Here is a 9545-nt window from a genome sequence, read left to right as displayed (position 1 = left end):
GAAGTCATTCTTTCGAACAATTAAGATGTGCACTTCGTGGAAATTCGATCTATAACAAAAACTTACTCAATTTGATATCATTTATTTTGCTCACCTTACAGCGTTGAAACAGATACTACAGAAACACTTTTTGCCCATATGTACTTTTTTTTTAAATCTGAAAACAATAACATTAGTTTAATTATGTTCCCTTATCGGGAAATTTCAATCTAAATCTTAAATGAATCCTAGAAAAAAGATAGTCAAACAAAAAATAATCGAAAACTAAATTGCAAGTATAACACTTTTATTTTTAACTAATTTGTAATATTACAACACAAGATGAAATAGAAATTTAATCTGTACATTATGTAAAAAATTTAACACGAATTACAAAATTGAACTTCAATAATCCAATAGCAAAAATTTCACAATATCAAATACACGATATCAAAATTATACAATACAGCACCCTATCAAAATGCGCTACCAATTTAAATTGGATAAATTTGAAGCGGCAAACTACAGAAAAAACACATTTCAAATACAACACTTCAACAACAGCTATAACCCTTATGAACAATATATAAATATATTACATAGAATAGATTACATAGAGCAGAACATATTACATAGAATAGAAATATATTACAGTAAATTAAATGCTAAGTTTGAAAAACTTTGCTGAAAGAACAAAGCAAATGACAGGGACAATAAAAGCTTTGGTGACTGAGAGCAGTTAATCTGAAGGTTTGTTTTAAACTATTAAATCTGACATAAAAATGTGATAAACATAATTTTTCTCAAGAGACAAAAGAACACCTGGATCAAACTAGCCTTCATGGAGGACTTTGTTGCAACTAACCCGCATTCGCGTAACATGGAGAGGAAAACCATGAAAACCTCCCACGGTTAGCCCGACGGTGTTGGGATTTTAACCCACTATCAGTCTACCACTAAGGACATTTTATGTCAGCACTTTTTTCTGTGTGAGTACACGTTATACGTCAACAGCAGCAGATTCTGGCGAGTCTTAACTTGAGCCACCTCATTGGGAGGGTAAAAACGAATCTGTTCTTTTCCCATTTGGTAAAGACTGCAGAACAACTTCGAGAAGCTCTTTCATCTGGATATCACAAACTCATGAATCTGAAAAATTATCAATATTCAATTTTTGCAAAATAAGATTCAGTTTACATAGAGAAGGCTTTGGATAAGAGAAAAAAATAAAGGTTATCGTCTCACCTATTAGACCAGCAAGGAAACAAGTTCTTTTGTCGGAAGAAGTCATTCAGTTCTCGAGATAGAAAACTGCATGAAAAGCTGCACTAATTCTTTTTTCCGAAGCTTGTGCAGTTGTAGCTTCCCAAAACGTGTCCATCAGCCGCATATCAAGAATACAGTCAATTCTGAAAAATACAACACACACAAGCAGTATCTATGCACAAAAACAAAAGGAGAAATTAAACTAAAGCAATAAGGTAAAATAAACCAATATTTAAACCAGCTTCGAAAGAAAAAAAATACTCAATTAACTTTAAAAGTTTGAATTTTAAACCAGATTTAAGTACCTTTTAATGTTATCATCATACATATATATTATTGTACAGTGAGAAAACGCTACGTTGGCGTTTTTATACATTAATTTTCCTTTTGTGCTTTAATTTTCATTCAATTTTGAATGCTTTTGCCAATTACAGAAGATTTCTTAGAGTTAATTTTAAGAAATGACAAAAGAATGCAAACAATCAATTAAGAGTTCCAGTTGAGTTTTAATTTAGAAACGAAACGATCAGAAGAAACTAAATCCATACTTAAAAATAATCATAAACAATTTCAATAATCTGCAAATTTAAAAAGATAAATGAAATAAGATCTTTAAATATGCTCAGAGATAAAAATCCATCAGAAATAGATATAAAATAAAGTTACACAATTTAAATAACTTTGAATAATTTCGTTACAAGATTAATTGAATAATTTTAATTGAATAATTTACGATTTAATAATTATAGTCTTTCAATATTATGCTAAAAACTTAAATATAACAAGTTTTAAATGTAACTACATATTTTTACACAGATTTCTTACCTTGATAATTAGTGCTTCCATACATTGCAAAATAATAAAAACTAGTTTATACCTGCTTCAATCAACACTAGGTTTATTTCTTTCTCATAGAATCGAATTCTGTTGACTTAAAATGGGTTAACACTAAAAAATTTAATCCCAAAAAATTGACTCACTAACAAAAATTCGGTAATTAAAAATTAGCTTTCTTGAAAAATTCCGTTTAACCGTTTGAGTGCGGATGTGCCAAAAATGCGGAAATCTTGTTTTGAACCAAAAATGCGGAGACACTGCTGTTGGTTAGTGGTTGGTAGGTAGTAGTTAGTAGTAGTTGGTTAGTAGTTGGTTAGTAGTGTTGTACGCATTTCATTCCGCACTCTTAGCATATATAAGAAAACTCTTCAGCACTCAAACGGTTGATAGTGAGAAAAGTGAAATTAAACTTAGGGTAATTCTAGGCCAAGTGAAACCTCATCAGAACGCATAAGCGATTTACTCTACAGCCGCTCGTGGGCCAAAGACTTTCGTCATTAATATCTTCAAATCGTTCCGTTTTCCATAGACACGTCTTAATCTTTACCATAAAAATGATCTGATGAAGTTTTAGCTTCCCGAAACGTGTCCATCAGCAGGATATCAAGAAGACAGCAAATTCTGAAAATACAAGACAAAAAATCTGGTCCTACGCACAAAACAAAAATAAATTAAAAATCCAAACCAATCAGAAAGAATAAACCGATAGTATAGATAGTGTTCTCTACACTAGGAATCACTGCAAGCTCTTGACTGACTGCACCTCCGGGTAGCTGTTTTTGAGAATTTTGAAGCCAAAAGGATCACAATAAGATGACCATTCTGGTTTGAGATGCTAAAAATGAAAAGCGCATTAAGTGAAAAGTTCTCGGAAGGAGAAGGAAGAGAAAAAGTTACCATCTTACCTATTAGGCCAGCAAGAATGCGAATGAGTACTTCGTCATTAATATCTTCAAATCGTTCAGTTTTCCATAGACACGTCTTAATCTTTACTATAAATATGATCTGATGAAGTTTTAGCTTCCCGAAACGTGTCCATCAGCAGGATATCAAGAAGACAGTAAATTCTGAAAATACAAGACAAAAAATCTGGTCCTACGCACAAAACAAAAATAAATTAAAAATCCAAACCAATCAGAAAGAATAAACCGATAGTATAGATAGTGTTCTCTACACTAGGAATCACTGCAAGCTCTTGACTGACTGCACCTCCGGGTAGCTGTTTTTGAGAATTTTGAAGCCAAAAGGATCACAATAAGATGACCATTCTGGTTTGAGATGCTAAAAATGAAAAGCGCATTAAGTGAAAAGTTCTCGGAAGGAGAAGGAAGAGAAAAAGTTACCATCTTACCTATTAGGCCAGCAAGAATGCGATTGAGTACTTCGTCATTAATATCTTCAAATCGTTCCGTTTTCCATAGACACGTCTTAATCTTTACTATAAAAATGATCTGATGAAGTTTTAGCTTCCCGAAACGTGTCCATCAGCAGGATATCAAGAAGACAGTAAATTCTGAAAATACAAGACAAAAAATCTGGTCCTACGCACAAAACAAAAATAAATTAAAAAATCTAACCCAATCAGAAAGAATAAACCGATAGTATAGATAGTGTTCTCTACACTAAGAATCGCTGCAAGCTCTTGACTGACTACACCTCCGGGTAGCTGTTTTTGAGAATTTTGAAGCCAAAAGGATCACAATAAGATGACCATTCTGCTTTGAGATGCTAAAAATGAAAAGCGCATTAAGTGAAAAGTTCTCGGAAGGAGAAGGAAGAGAAGAAGTTACCATCTTACCTATTAGGCCAGCAAGAATGCGATTGAGTACTTCGTCATTAATATCTTCAAATCGTTCCGTTTTCCATAGACACGTCTTAATCTTTGCCATAAAAATGATCTGATGAAGTTTTAGCTTCCCGAAAAGTGTCCATCAGCAGGATATCATGAAGACAGTAAATTCTGAAAAATACAACACACAAAAGCAGTATCTATGCACAAAACAAAAATGATAAATCAATGGAGATAATCAGACAATTTTGATGTAGCCCAAGATTTTGAACAGTATATAAGCACAGGTTCTAAAAGTTTTTATTTTTTGCAATTTTATACTTCATTATTTATATTTTCTAATATTAAATTTGATTTTCAAATAAAAGCATTTCGTTATTAAGAAAGTGCTGTCCCGTACATATAAATTTAGAAACGAAACGATCAGAAGAAACTAAATCCATACTTAAAAATAATCATAAACAATTTTAATAATCTGCTAATTTAAAAAGATAATTGAAATAAGATCTTTAAATATACTGAGAGATAAAAATCCATCAGAAATAGACTTAAAATAAAGTTACACAATTTAAATGACTTTGAATAATTTCGTTACAAGATTAATTGAATAATTTTAATTGAATAATTTACGATTTAATAATTTTAGTCTTTCAATATTATGCTAAAAACTTAAATATAACAAGTTTTAAATGTAACTACATATTTTTACACAGAGTTTTCTTACCTTGACGATTAGTGCTTCCATACATTGCAAAATAATAAAAACTAGTTTATACCTGCTTCAATCAACACTAGGTTTATTTCTTTCTCATAGAATCGAATTCTGTTGACTTAAAATGGGTTAACACTAAAAAATTTAATCCCAAAAAATTGACTCACTAACAAAAATTCGGTAATTAAAAATTAGCTTTCTTGAAAAATTCCGTTTAACCGTTTGAGTGCGGATGTGCCAAAAATGCGGAAATCTTGTTTTGAACCAAAAATGCGGAGACACTGCTGTTGGTTAGTATAGGTTGGTTATTGGTTGGTAGGTAGTAGTTAGTAGTAGTTGGTTAGTAGTTGGTTAGTAGTGTTGTACGCATTTCATTCCGCACTCTTAGCATATATAAGAAAACTCTTCAGCACTCAAACGGTTGATAGTGAGAAAAGTGAAATTAAACTTAGGGTAATTCTAGGCCAAGTGAAACCTCATCAGAACGCATAAGCGATTTACTCGACAGCCGCTCGTGGGCCAAAGACTTTCGTCATTAATATCTTCAAATCGTTCCGTTTTCCATAGACACGTCTTAATCTTTACCATAAAAATGATCTGATGAAGTTTTAGCTTCCCGAAACGTGTCCATCAGCAGGATATCAAGAAGACAGTAAATTCTGAAAATACAAGACAAAAAAACTGGTCCTACGCACAAAACAAAAATAAATTAAAAATCCAAACCAATCAGAAAGAATAAACCGATAGTATAGATAGTGTTCTCTACACTAGGAATCACTGCAAGCTCTTGACTGACTGCACCTCCGGGTAGCTGTTTTTGAGAATTTTGAAGCCAAAAGGATCACAATAAGATGACCATTCTGGTTTGAGATGCTAAAAATGAAAAGCGCATTAAGTGAAAAGTTCTCGGAAGGAGAAGGAAGAGAAAAAGTTACCATCTTACCTATTAGGCCAGCAAGAATGCGAATGAGTACTTCGTCATTAATATCTTCAAATCGTTCCGTTTTCCATAGACACGTCTTAATCTTTACCATAAAAATGATCTGATGAAGTTTTAGCTTCCCGAAACGTGTCCATCAGCAGGATATCAAGAAGACAGTAAATTCTGAAAATAAAAGACAAAAAATCTGGTCCTACGCACAAAACAAAAATAAATTAAAAATCCAAACCAATCAGAAAGAATAAACCGATAGTATAGATAGTGTTCTCTACACTAGGAATCACTGCAAGCTCTTGACTGACTGCACCTCCGGGTAGCTGTTTTTGAGAATTTTGAAGCCAAAAGGATCACAATAAGATGACCATTCTGGTTTGAGATGCTAAAAATGAAAAGCGCATTAAGTGAAAAGTTCTCGGAAGGAGAAGGAAGAGAAAAAGTTACCATCTTACCTATTAGGCCAGCAAGAATGCGAATGAGTACTTCGTCATTAATATCTTCAAATCGTTCCGTTTTCCATAGACACGTCTTAATCTTTACTATAAAAATGATCTGATGAAGTTTTAGCTTCCCGAAAAGTGTCCATCAGCAGGATATTAAGAAGACAGTAAATTCTGAAAAATACAACGCACAAAAGCAGTATCTATGCACAAAACAAAAATGATAAATCAATGGAGATAATCAGACAATTTTGATGTAGCCCAAGACTTTGAACAGTATATAAGCACAGGTTCAAAAAGTTTTCTTTGCAATTTTAATCTTCAATCTTAATTTGAAAAATGAGTAAAAACTACATCAGAATTTTTCTAAGTAATGTATGTACGCAGTGTTTTTTTAATTACAAAACATTTGAAAATTTTTAAAAGACAAAACATCTTCCATTTGTTAAATAGTCGAAAAATTTTCGATTTCAAATAAATTAAAAATGTTTCTTAAGTCAACAGACTCAGAATTTCTGTAAGTACGGAAAATTAGATAGTTTTTGAAAGTCAATGCAATTTGAAAATTATTCTAAGTTCAAAAGTACAAACAACTTGATCTTTCGAAAGAAGAAACAAAAATTTTCTAAGTGCCATCAGAATTTTTCGAGGTACTAACAGTAGGAAATTTTTTCCAACTTACAGCTTATGTAATGCGATTCTTTATACACCCATTTTTTAAAAACTTTAAAAATTTCCAAAGTACCAACAACTTCAAAATTTTCCTGATTCTAAACATTTTCAGAACTTTTAAAGCCAACAGATTCTAAATTTTTCAAAGTACAAAAAAATGGAAAATTTTTCAAAATCAGTTTGAATTTGTTTGAAAATTTTCCCATGACCCCAAACACCTACTGCTCCTTATATGTTCGTTTTTTCACACTAAAAAAATTTCTACGCACATACAACTTCAGAATATTTCTTCCAAAAAAAAAAAAAAAACAGATTCAGAATTTTTCAAACAAATTTGAATTTTTCAAAGCCAAGATAATTTTTAAAAAAAAATTTTGACTTCTTGTATACCAATTTCTTCCAACTAAAGTAATTTTTGATGTTGAAACATTTTCATAACTTTTCACAGAACAAATTTAAGTCGGGAACAAAGTCGGAACAAGTTGAAAATTTTTTCTACCACCAAACTTCTGCAACTCTTAAAATACCTTTTTTTCTCAACTTTTAAAGACTTTTAAAAATCACAGAACTTCAAAATATTTCTGAGGAGAAAAAATTTTGAATATTTTTCGAAGTCAAAACAATTCGAAAGTCATTCAAAGTGCAAACATCAGAAATTTTCTAAGTACAAATGGTTTGAAAATTTTTCTAACTTCAAATTAACAACTAATCAGAAAACTTTGGTACACACATGATTAAAAATGAGACGTAGTTATCAAAAACTACATTTATAGAGTGACGTTAAGAGTTTACTTAACATTTTTTAGGTTAATGTAAAAGGCGCCAGTATTTTGTCTATATTTCCAAACTGTTTCTTAATAAAACTAATTTTTAACGGAAAATTGTTAAAGAGACATAATTACACTATATTACTGATAATGAGTATGCAAATTTATCAAGTTTTGTCAAACTCGCAAACCATTTTATTCCACTGAATATAATTATCACTTAGATGATTATTACACATTTACTATATTAACTAATTAAATTTAAGCATTGCGACTAAGAAATTATTTTAACAGTTTAGAATTATTAGACATAACATTTAAAATTAATAAAAATATAATCTCTAAAGAAGGGTTCATTTAGAAATTAAACCAATGCAATTATAAAGCCTTATAGGGAAAACAATAACTCACACATTAATTTAAATATTGAAAACATAAAATTATACAAGCTTGAGAAAATTTTTAAGTCCCAAAAATAAAAACAATTCCACCACTTTCGATAGAGATAAAAAATCTTCCTTCCAATAAACCTTAGCTAAAGAGGGGATCTCACAAATATATCTCAATTTCGGAAGGTTGTAATAGTTATGTTAAGTTGTATTTATCCTACTGCGGCAGTAGCCGAATTTGAAATATTTTTTTTATCAGACTCATTATTTACGAACACATTATTTGAACAGAACTAATACATACAATCAATCCTCTAGAATGATCATTTTCCATTAACCACCAGTTGATAAAATGCAAGAGCAGAACAAGAACTGTTACATTAAAAAAAAATTATTGAAAATAATAAATTTCGTATAGAAAAATATTTTAAGTCATAGAAAAGATTTTATGAAGAAAGTGGAAATAAAATAAATAAAATAAGCAGAAGAATTAGGAGTATTAAAAAAATTATTAAATTAAAAATATTTTAAGTAATCTTATTTAATTAAAGATTATTAACCAGAATTAAACATTACAGTTTATCTACATTCAGAAAAATAAATAATTCTTTCCCCACCAGAGCCCCATAAGTATACCGTCATGTACAGCGATAAGACTAGAGGTCATTGAACTGGGGTAGTAGCCCCGATTTTCCCCAACTCGAGTGCACTTGCTCTAAGAACATTCAGCCTACAGTAGATCAGTGCAATTTAAATTAAAAGCAATACACGGGTTTCTTTAATCATACAGTTCGAAAACTCCAAATCCAAAGTTAAATATTTGGAAGTAAAAGAAAAATGTATGAAAAGTAAAAGAAATTAACTTTTAAACATTCTAAGGTAATACTAAAAGGAAATTTGGTTATAACTTCAGCTATACGTCAACAAGCTTTGAAAATAAAATATTAAATTCAAAAGTTAGAATTTTATGAGAGCTTTAAATGCTTTCTATGCAAACAGTTCATATATTTTATTGTAAAGAGAAAAATAATAGTTTTAAATTATGAATTTTTACTTTAAGTTTTAATTTTCATCTATATTGTCTGTTATATACAGATGTCACAGAGTTTAAACAAGTATCAAAAGGATGCAATCAAAAATATGGAGTTCAAGTTAAGTTTTAATCGTTAAGAAATGAAACGAACAGAAGTATACATCAAAATTTAAAAATTGATCTAAACAATTTTAATAATCTGTAATTTTAAAAAGATATTAAAATACTCTCATAAAAAGTTGAAATTTTACATAAAATCTATTAAGAAATATATTTTGTTTAAATCTAGAAGATTTGGAATACTTTAATATTGTCAAAAGCAAAGTTCTTACAATATTATGTTAAATAAAATTAACTACACATTTTTAATACCGCGTTTCCCTCCTTCGCATGCTTTCATGCTTTATAAAAAAAATTATATGAAACTAACCCGCATTTGCATTGAATGGAGAGGAAAACCACGAAAACCCCCCACGGTTAGTCTCACTGCAGGGGGACTAGCCTATGATCCATCTACCACTGAGGATATTTAACGTCAGGACATTGATTGGTGTTAGCCGGGTACGGGATTCTTGTAGACCAGTCATCGCTGGGATTCGAACCCAGTTCACCTCATTGGAAGGCGAACGTTCTATCCCCAAAACCCCCAAGTCACTCTTAATGGCTTAGAACGTTTACAATCTGATGATTAAAAGAAAAGACAGAAATCTCGTTATATTAAACT

At 30.7% G+C, this 9545-nt stretch overlaps 1 long non-coding RNA gene across 1 annotated transcript; it reads right to left on the bottom strand.

Moving 5' to 3' along the window:
• Positions 1–269: 269 nt before the first annotated feature.
• Positions 270–6123, bottom strand: LOC147816966 (uncharacterized). Its single transcript, XR_015429671.1, has 7 exons — positions 5973–6123; positions 5527–5902; positions 3881–5456; positions 3434–3810; positions 2988–3363; positions 1225–2917; positions 270–1128 (listed from the first exon to the last, which is right to left on the bottom strand). It is a non-coding gene; the product is annotated as an uncharacterized LOC147816966 (long non-coding RNA).
• Positions 6124–9545: the final 3422 nt, after the last annotated feature.

The sequence above is a fragment of the Parasteatoda tepidariorum genome, chromosome 1 (genome assembly GCF_982258835.1).
Source record: "Parasteatoda tepidariorum strain Cologne lab strain chromosome 1, Ptep-v5.0, whole genome shotgun sequence".
NCBI lineage: Eukaryota > Metazoa > Arthropoda > Arachnida > Araneae > Theridiidae > Parasteatoda > Parasteatoda tepidariorum.
This window is presented reverse-complemented; position numbering and strand designations above follow the sequence as displayed.